This window comes from Bubalus kerabau, chromosome 2 (genome assembly GCF_029407905.1).
Source record: "Bubalus kerabau isolate K-KA32 ecotype Philippines breed swamp buffalo chromosome 2, PCC_UOA_SB_1v2, whole genome shotgun sequence".
In the NCBI taxonomy this organism is placed as follows: domain Eukaryota; kingdom Metazoa; phylum Chordata; class Mammalia; order Artiodactyla; family Bovidae; genus Bubalus; species Bubalus kerabau.
In genome coordinates, this window is record NC_073625.1 from 125,991,218 (window position 1) to 125,998,410 (window position 7,193).

General features: G+C 41.9%; 1 long non-coding RNA gene across 2 annotated transcripts; it reads right to left on the minus strand.

Moving 5' to 3' along the window:
- Window positions 1–845: 845 nt before the first annotated feature.
- On the minus strand, window positions 846–7,033 carry LOC129643728 (uncharacterized). 2 transcript variants are annotated; one of them, XR_008710458.1, is made up of 3 exons: window positions 3,881–7,033; window positions 2,828–2,887; window positions 846–1,429 (listed from the first exon to the last, which is right to left on the minus strand). It is a non-coding gene; the product is annotated as an uncharacterized LOC129643728 (long non-coding RNA). The 2 variants fall into 2 exon arrangements; XR_008710457.1 differs by having other exon boundaries at window positions 2,580–2,887.
- Between the last annotated feature and the right edge of the window lie 160 nt (window positions 7,034–7,193).

Genomic DNA, 7,193 nt, shown 5'->3' on the forward strand with positions numbered 1-7,193 from the left:
GACACTACATTATATTGTCATATTGTGTGAGGTTACTCTTGGCTGTAGCAATTTCTCAGACTTCCCTCAATAGTTTTGAGGAATACTGGTGATGTCTTTTGTAGGATGCCCTTCTGTTGAAATCTGTCTGATACCTTTCTCATAAATAGTCTGGGGTATGGGAGAAAGACCACAGAATTAAAGAGCCATGTTCAGATTCCTCATATCAAAGGTACACGCAGTCAACACGGTTTATAATTGCTGGTATTGCTCTTGATGAAGTGGCTGGAGTAGTATTTGCTAGATTTCTCCATGTAAAATTATTCCCTCCCCCATCCCTTCCTAAACTGTACTCTTTGGAAGGAAGTCATTACCCATAGCTCACACTTGAGGAGTGACTGCTGTCAAGGATGGGAATAGGTGGGTATATAACTGATCACTCCTCATGGATATTTCTTTTATACTTTGGGTTGTGATCCAATATTATTCGATTTCTTTTTCTTGCTTCAAATTTTCCAGCTTTGGCCATTGGGAGTTCTTCAGGTGGCTCCAGTCTCTTTGAAATACCCCTGTGAATGCAGTTTTTGTTTGTTTTTCAGCAATTCCTTATTTACAGTGCTATATAATGTTCCATTCTAATGCTGTATATACTTCTTGCCCCAGTCCTAGCCTAGAACCAGCCATTTATCCAAGGAGCCTTGCTTTCTGTTACTTCAGAAAGGGATCAGAAATCAAGAACTGGCAGCAGGTGGGCTCTTGGCTATTGTAGCATCATTGTTTCTAGGCCAAAAATACATTAAATTTTACGTTTTTAACACCAATGTACATACAATTACAATACAATCACACTACTCATAAGATAATTATAGGTTTATTAACAGTGATAAGTCACAGTACCATAGGAACCTGTGAGGACTCCTATACGGTGTCCTACACTGGGACCAACATGCAGAACTTGTGAATGACAGTCTGCTCCTTTCCATACTGTCATTGTACTGTTAAGACTGATGTAGAACCTCAGTGGAGATCATCTCAGGAGTCCAAAAGTGGGGACTTCTCTGAAGGTCACAGAAAATGTAAGGCCACAGAAAATGGCTCTTTGGCAGCTCTGCCCACCCCATATCCTCTTCTAATGATAAGCTATGGAAAAACACAGTGGATTTAGAACCAGGACATCAAAGTTCTGGATCTGACTCAGCCTGGTCCAGTGTGCGCGACAAATACATTCTGTGTGGGCCTCAGTTTCCAAAGATACAAAATCAGTTGTGTGGGATCAGACAATTGCTGAGGACAGAGGGCTTCCCTGGTAGCTCAGCTGGTAAAGAATCCACCTGCAATGCAGGAGACCCCGGTTCAACTCCTGCATTGGGAAGATCCACCGCGGAAGGGATAGGCTATGCATTCCAGTATTCTTTGGCTTCCCTGGTGGCTCAGCTGGTGAAGAATCCGCCTGCAATGTGGGAGACCTGGGTTCAATTCCCTGGGTTAGGAAGATCCCCTGGAGAAGGGAAAGGCTACCCACTCCAGTACTCTGGCCTGCAGAATTCCATAGACTATATAATCCACAGGGTTGCAAAGTCAAGACACCACTGAGTGACTCACTTTCACTTCCCAGTGCTAGCTATTATAACTCTCAATAGTTTTTCATTGAGAGAATGTAACTGGCTCCATCTCTCCTTGTAAACAGGCATCAATATTCCAGAAGGTTTAAATGGAGGGATGGTGGTGGTGGGGAGGTCGCTGTTAATAAATAGGTGTTGCTTTTAAAATTATTTCCTGAAGATATCAAGGTCCGTTAAAGGCCTTTTGTTTAAGATAATCAGGCCTGAGAAACTTTAGACCTTTCTTTTTAAAGAATGGAGATCATAGACGTATAGGAAATATTGGTAGAAAGGATCTCTATCATTGCCTTTAAGTTTGTTTTGGTAGAGGAAGGCTTTTTTTTTTTTTGGTAAGGTCAAACTCCTCATCTGTTATTTCCTCTGACTTCAAATAATTACTTTTAATGCAGTGATGGCTGAGCTACCTCTCAGTTTCTTACCAGGAATTTCTATCTAGGTTTTTTTTCTTTCTTCTCCTTCTGTATGAATATTATGACTTTTTTTTTACATCCACATGGGACCCAGTGGCTTAGAGCGTGCTCGGTTTACAAGTGTCAACTCCTTCCTGTCATTGACTAGGACCGATTCCAAAAACAAGCAGAAGAAGTGGTGGGGTGGGACAGAACTGTGGTGCAGAAAAGACACTTGGGAACTGTCACAGCTGATTAGGAATGCAGATCAAAGGTACAAGGTCTTAGAACTGGCACTTCCAGCTCTTAACATTTGAAATCTTCAATTGGTTTTTGGACCTATTCAGCATAATCTCAGACTTTGGTCTACAATTGGTTAAAAATTGATAGAGGTGAGGATTCTGGGACTGCCTTCTTTACTTAGAAGTTTACATTTTAACTCTTTCTCCCACCCCAGGGACACATATATACTAGGCTTCTTTCCATTCCCCTCTCCATCTTAAAGTTACAGAGAGATATATATATATATTTAGACATAAAGGTATCAAATTTAGAACTGATAGACATCCTGCAAACACTGGGGTTATACCTTCACACAGTTAAGGAGACTGAGTCCTGACAAGTGGTTTTGTTCCACATCAGATAAGGAGTTCCCGGCAGAACTGTAATTAGACACCAAGGTCTTCTGGCAACAAATCCAGTTTTGTTTTGTTTCTTCCCCTACCTCACACTGTGCCCCAGCAGAGTTACACAGTTTTTTGCATGTGTCTCTGTATGTACATGTGTTACATAGACATTGACATGGAGGAAACATGCACCGGGCATCTGTGGTCTGACCTCAGGGAACAGTTTAATGACTCGGATTTCAGGCAGCTCAAAGGGTTCTGCGGGTGGAGGCTGAAATAAACAAGAAAAGCCACTGTGGAGATGTGAATGGAAAAGTACCGAGTACTCCCTCCCTCCCCCTCCGCACATTCTTCTGTTCTCCAGCTCTCCCTGCCATCAGGCCGGCTTCAAATAGGCTTTGGCATGGTCAGGTGTGCAGAGGGCGGTGTGGAGAAGAAAAAAAAAAAAAAAACATGCAGGCACAACACGCAAATCAAGTTTCTCCACTTCTAGCCTTAGGTAGTAAAGACAGCTAAGTACTGCAACCGGCAGCCAGTGGCAGGGTGGGCCAGCCACCCTGAGTTTACAAACACTCCAGTGCCTTCCTCCCTCCAACCCCCTCCTGGTCCAGCTGTTGCTTTCCCTCATGCTAAGGTTTCAAAGGAAGTGAAAACCCTGTTATTCAAAACAGTGATTGAATGCAATAAACAAATGATTCTGCACCCCAAATCACTTCTCTATTTTAAGCTCCTGATATTTATTTCCATTTTAAATTAGTGAGAAAAGTATGGAAAAAATCAGTGTTTTTGGGGTAAACTCTGAGCTAGGCTGAAAAGGTTTCTAAAGAAAAAAAAAGTCTCAGAATAATACAGGCTGAAAGCAGGCAGCATATGGATCAAAATTAAACGTTGACACTTCTTGTTTCTGAAGGTAGTGATTGGAAATCATCTTTTAAAAAAAAGTCTCAAAACTTTCTGCTCAATTTCTCTAAATCATACCAACAAAATGCTTTTTTCTCTCCGAGGATAATATAAGGGGCTTGTTTACAATAGCTCTAAATGAAGGATTTGAAATAAAATGAATGGGTACATAAAATCTCCCATACCCATCAAAAGTAGTTGTTGAGTACCACAGTATAGGTGACAGGCACCACCAAGTCCAAATGACCGTCAAAACTCAATACTCATTGTGACCTGGAGTTTGTTCTGAGAACCAGTTTACAATTCACACAGAGCCCAAAGCAGCCTCGCTTTCCTCAATTCTGTCAGAAAACGAGACACCCACCTCAAAGCCCAGGCAGTCAGATCTTCCTGATTCTCTAACACAGGACCAGAGAACCACAAAGACCTGTTCTCAGTTGTGTCTCGGGGTCCCGCAGGCCTCCAGGGATGCCCCTCCTGTCCTCTTGAAAGAAGGAAGCCTCGAGGAGTTGATTGATCTGCAAAGTTCCTTCCAGTCCTAAAATCTATAATTCTCTTATGTGACAGTTTCAAGATCTACCAAGGTGCCAGAAATTCCTGACAGGTGAAACCAATTTCCTCTTGTGAGTCCCCTTAGAAAGAGGACAAGACAGTGTTTACTCCAAGGATAGTTCCTTTTCAGCTGTGGCTGTATTGTGGGGAAGTTTGTGAGGGAACTGGATGCAAAATCTGTTCCTTTCCTTAAACAGATGTAATATTAAGACCAAGCTATTTTATTTTGCAACAAAGCTTATATTCATCCAGAACCTGTGATTAAGAACCTATTACCATGCCCAAACCACCAGGCAAACAGACTGACTGGATCCTCTACTCTGAGCATTAATAGCCAGAAGCCATTAAATCATAGGACTGGTTTGATACATAACCCTCCAAGTTCACAAGAATCACACATAAGACCCCAGACATGAAATCTCTCTTCAGGGCTTCTTATGGATGATTTGAAAGAATTTGAATATATTCAAGTCAATCCTTTCTTTAATCCTATCAGTGCTGGGGTGAGGGAGGTTCACAGAGTGATGCCAACTGGTTACTAATGGGGAGAAATCAAGAAATGAGAGAAGGCAGGACATTATGGAAGAAATTCGATGGGTATAAAAAATTTGATAAAGTTACTTTCCTAATAATTGAAAAGAGATTGAGAGGTGGGCGCACAATTTTCCTCACCATTCATCTGGAAAAGAGAAGGGGACCTACAAAAATGTAAATCCTTACCTTTAAAATATTTTCAATAATTTTTTTTCTTTTAACATTTCCTGGTTAATTTCTTTCAATTTGGGGGCTGGGGGAGTATTAGAAATGTGGGACTCTGGCATTTGGCCCCAGAAAGGGTCTGAGGACCCTGGTGATGGGATTAATTATCTATAAACCAGGCCTAGTGGGGTCTTCCTTTACAGACTTCTGGCAGAGAATTAGAGGGCTGAGGTACTAGAAGGGTGAATTCATTCCCAGCCCCCACTCTGGTTGGTTCTACTGCTAGAGAGAGCCGATTTCCCTTTGCTCTGCAGCGCCCCCACGGGGCTAAGATTGGAATGGCAAAGAGAACGCGAGAGGGACAAGCAGTGTGTTTAAAGTGGTGGTGGGGAGGACCCAGTGAGGCTGGATGTCAACTTTGACAAGAAAAGGGACTCCACATCACAAAAGTTATCACATTGCAGAATCAGTAGCAGGGCAGAACCACACAATTCACATTCCAAACCACACAGATACACCTGAGGAACATACTCATAAAAAATACAAAAATTATCACCCATAGAAATACACAAAGACGATCGCTTCAGCAAAATCGGGTGTCATTTAGAATCCGATGGGATTCCTTTAAAACTCTTTCGAAATCAGGAGGAAGGGGACAATTTAAAAAAACAGTCTGCCTTCTGGCAAAATGAATCTGCATTTAACGATAACATGTGTCTTCGGGGGTAAAATGTTCATTTCCACAAGGGTGACAGGATTAGGCCTATGTATATTTTTCAAAAATCCTTCACAAGACAGGCTTTTCTGCAGAAGCTGCAGTAATCCATCTGTCAATAAGTATTAAAATATTCAGATTTCAAAGGGACAGACACACTTTAGGCATTTTTCCTAAGCTCCAGCCCTTGTGGAAAATAATCGACCCCTTTGGATCTCTCCTGGTTCTAAAAACTCCAACACGGCCTTTTCAAAAGGGGGGCTGCGCTGATATTTTCAGCAACAGATCTGAACTTCTTACAGACTTCTGGGAAAGAGATCCCCACATATCCCAGGAAACAGCCAGTAATCTCTCTGCTCACTTCTCCACTATAAACCCAAATTTGGAGAGGTAGATTATTTGGGGAGATATCTTTATTGGAAATTAACATGTGCAGAAATTTTGTGGAACCTTTAAGAACTCGTCTGTAATTTAATGAGTCCGCCTGAAGGACTTTCATAGCCAAGGCTCAGAACAGCCTGACCTTTGAAAGCTGCTTCTGGTCCAAACATTTTGGGTTAATACTTGAGGAATCTGAAATATTATTTTCCCCTCACACCCTTCTTTTAAGAGAGAGACATAAAAGAAACAAGAGTCTCCCTCATTCAGGGATGAGTAGGAGGGGAAAAAACCCCAACCAACATTTAAATAGGGAAACTGGCAGTTCTGAATAAACAAACCAAGGCCCACAGTGAAATGATTCTGCACTGCATTTGCCTTTAAAAAGAAAGGAAGGAAGAAAGAAAGATTTCCCCCCTTTTCCTCCTCCTCCTAACTCAGCTCTAAAACTAAGAGGGCTGTGCTGCGTGAAGCGCGTTGTAGTTGTAGCACAGTCTGTTCTAAATCCACGCAGTATCTGTGATACTGGCACCGCAGGCCTTTAGAATTCCCTCCGGCTGGTCTCTTTAAACACAGACAGGAGAGATTTTTAACAACGACCTTGAAACGAGCTGGGAGGGAGCGGGGGGAACCAAGACCTAAAGAAAAAGCAGAACACAAACATGTATTTGGCTCACAGAATTTTGTAGAACACAAGCGTACGCGTACACATACACACACGTTTCTTGCAGCAAGAATTTTCCTGAGAGTCAACAATAACAGAGTAAACCCACCACTTGCTGTCCTGGAAAGAAACAAACCAAAACAAATCCTTTGAACATGTCTCTCAAGTGCAGGAGAGCGTCCTCTCAGTAAAAGTCCAAGGGGAAAAGGAAAATTGAACACCCTTCCCCGCCCCCCTGAAAAAAGTGGGGGTTGGAATTTACATACGACAAAAAATTCAAGCTTCTTTCAACACTATCAGTATTAAAATAACACGTCTTCCTTATACCGCTTGAGAGATTTCATAGGGGTAAAACAAAACAAAATCCAACCGATGCGGGATCCTACGATTTACGTAACATCACAAAGTTGCAAAAGGCAAAAATCAGAAGCAAAAATCCGAAAACCATCATAATACAACCACCCCAAGTCCCAAACCACCACACCAACAAAGGAAAAAAAAAATCCCAAACTGTCCCAAATAAAAATAAAGCAAATGAACCCACCGAAAACTGCTTGGCAAATATTTTTCTCGTGGTGCCTAATATTCTAGCTGGAAAGAGCTGTGGTGTTTATTGTTGTTTTTTTTTTCTCTCTCTTACTCGCCCCGAAACCTACTATATATAACAGA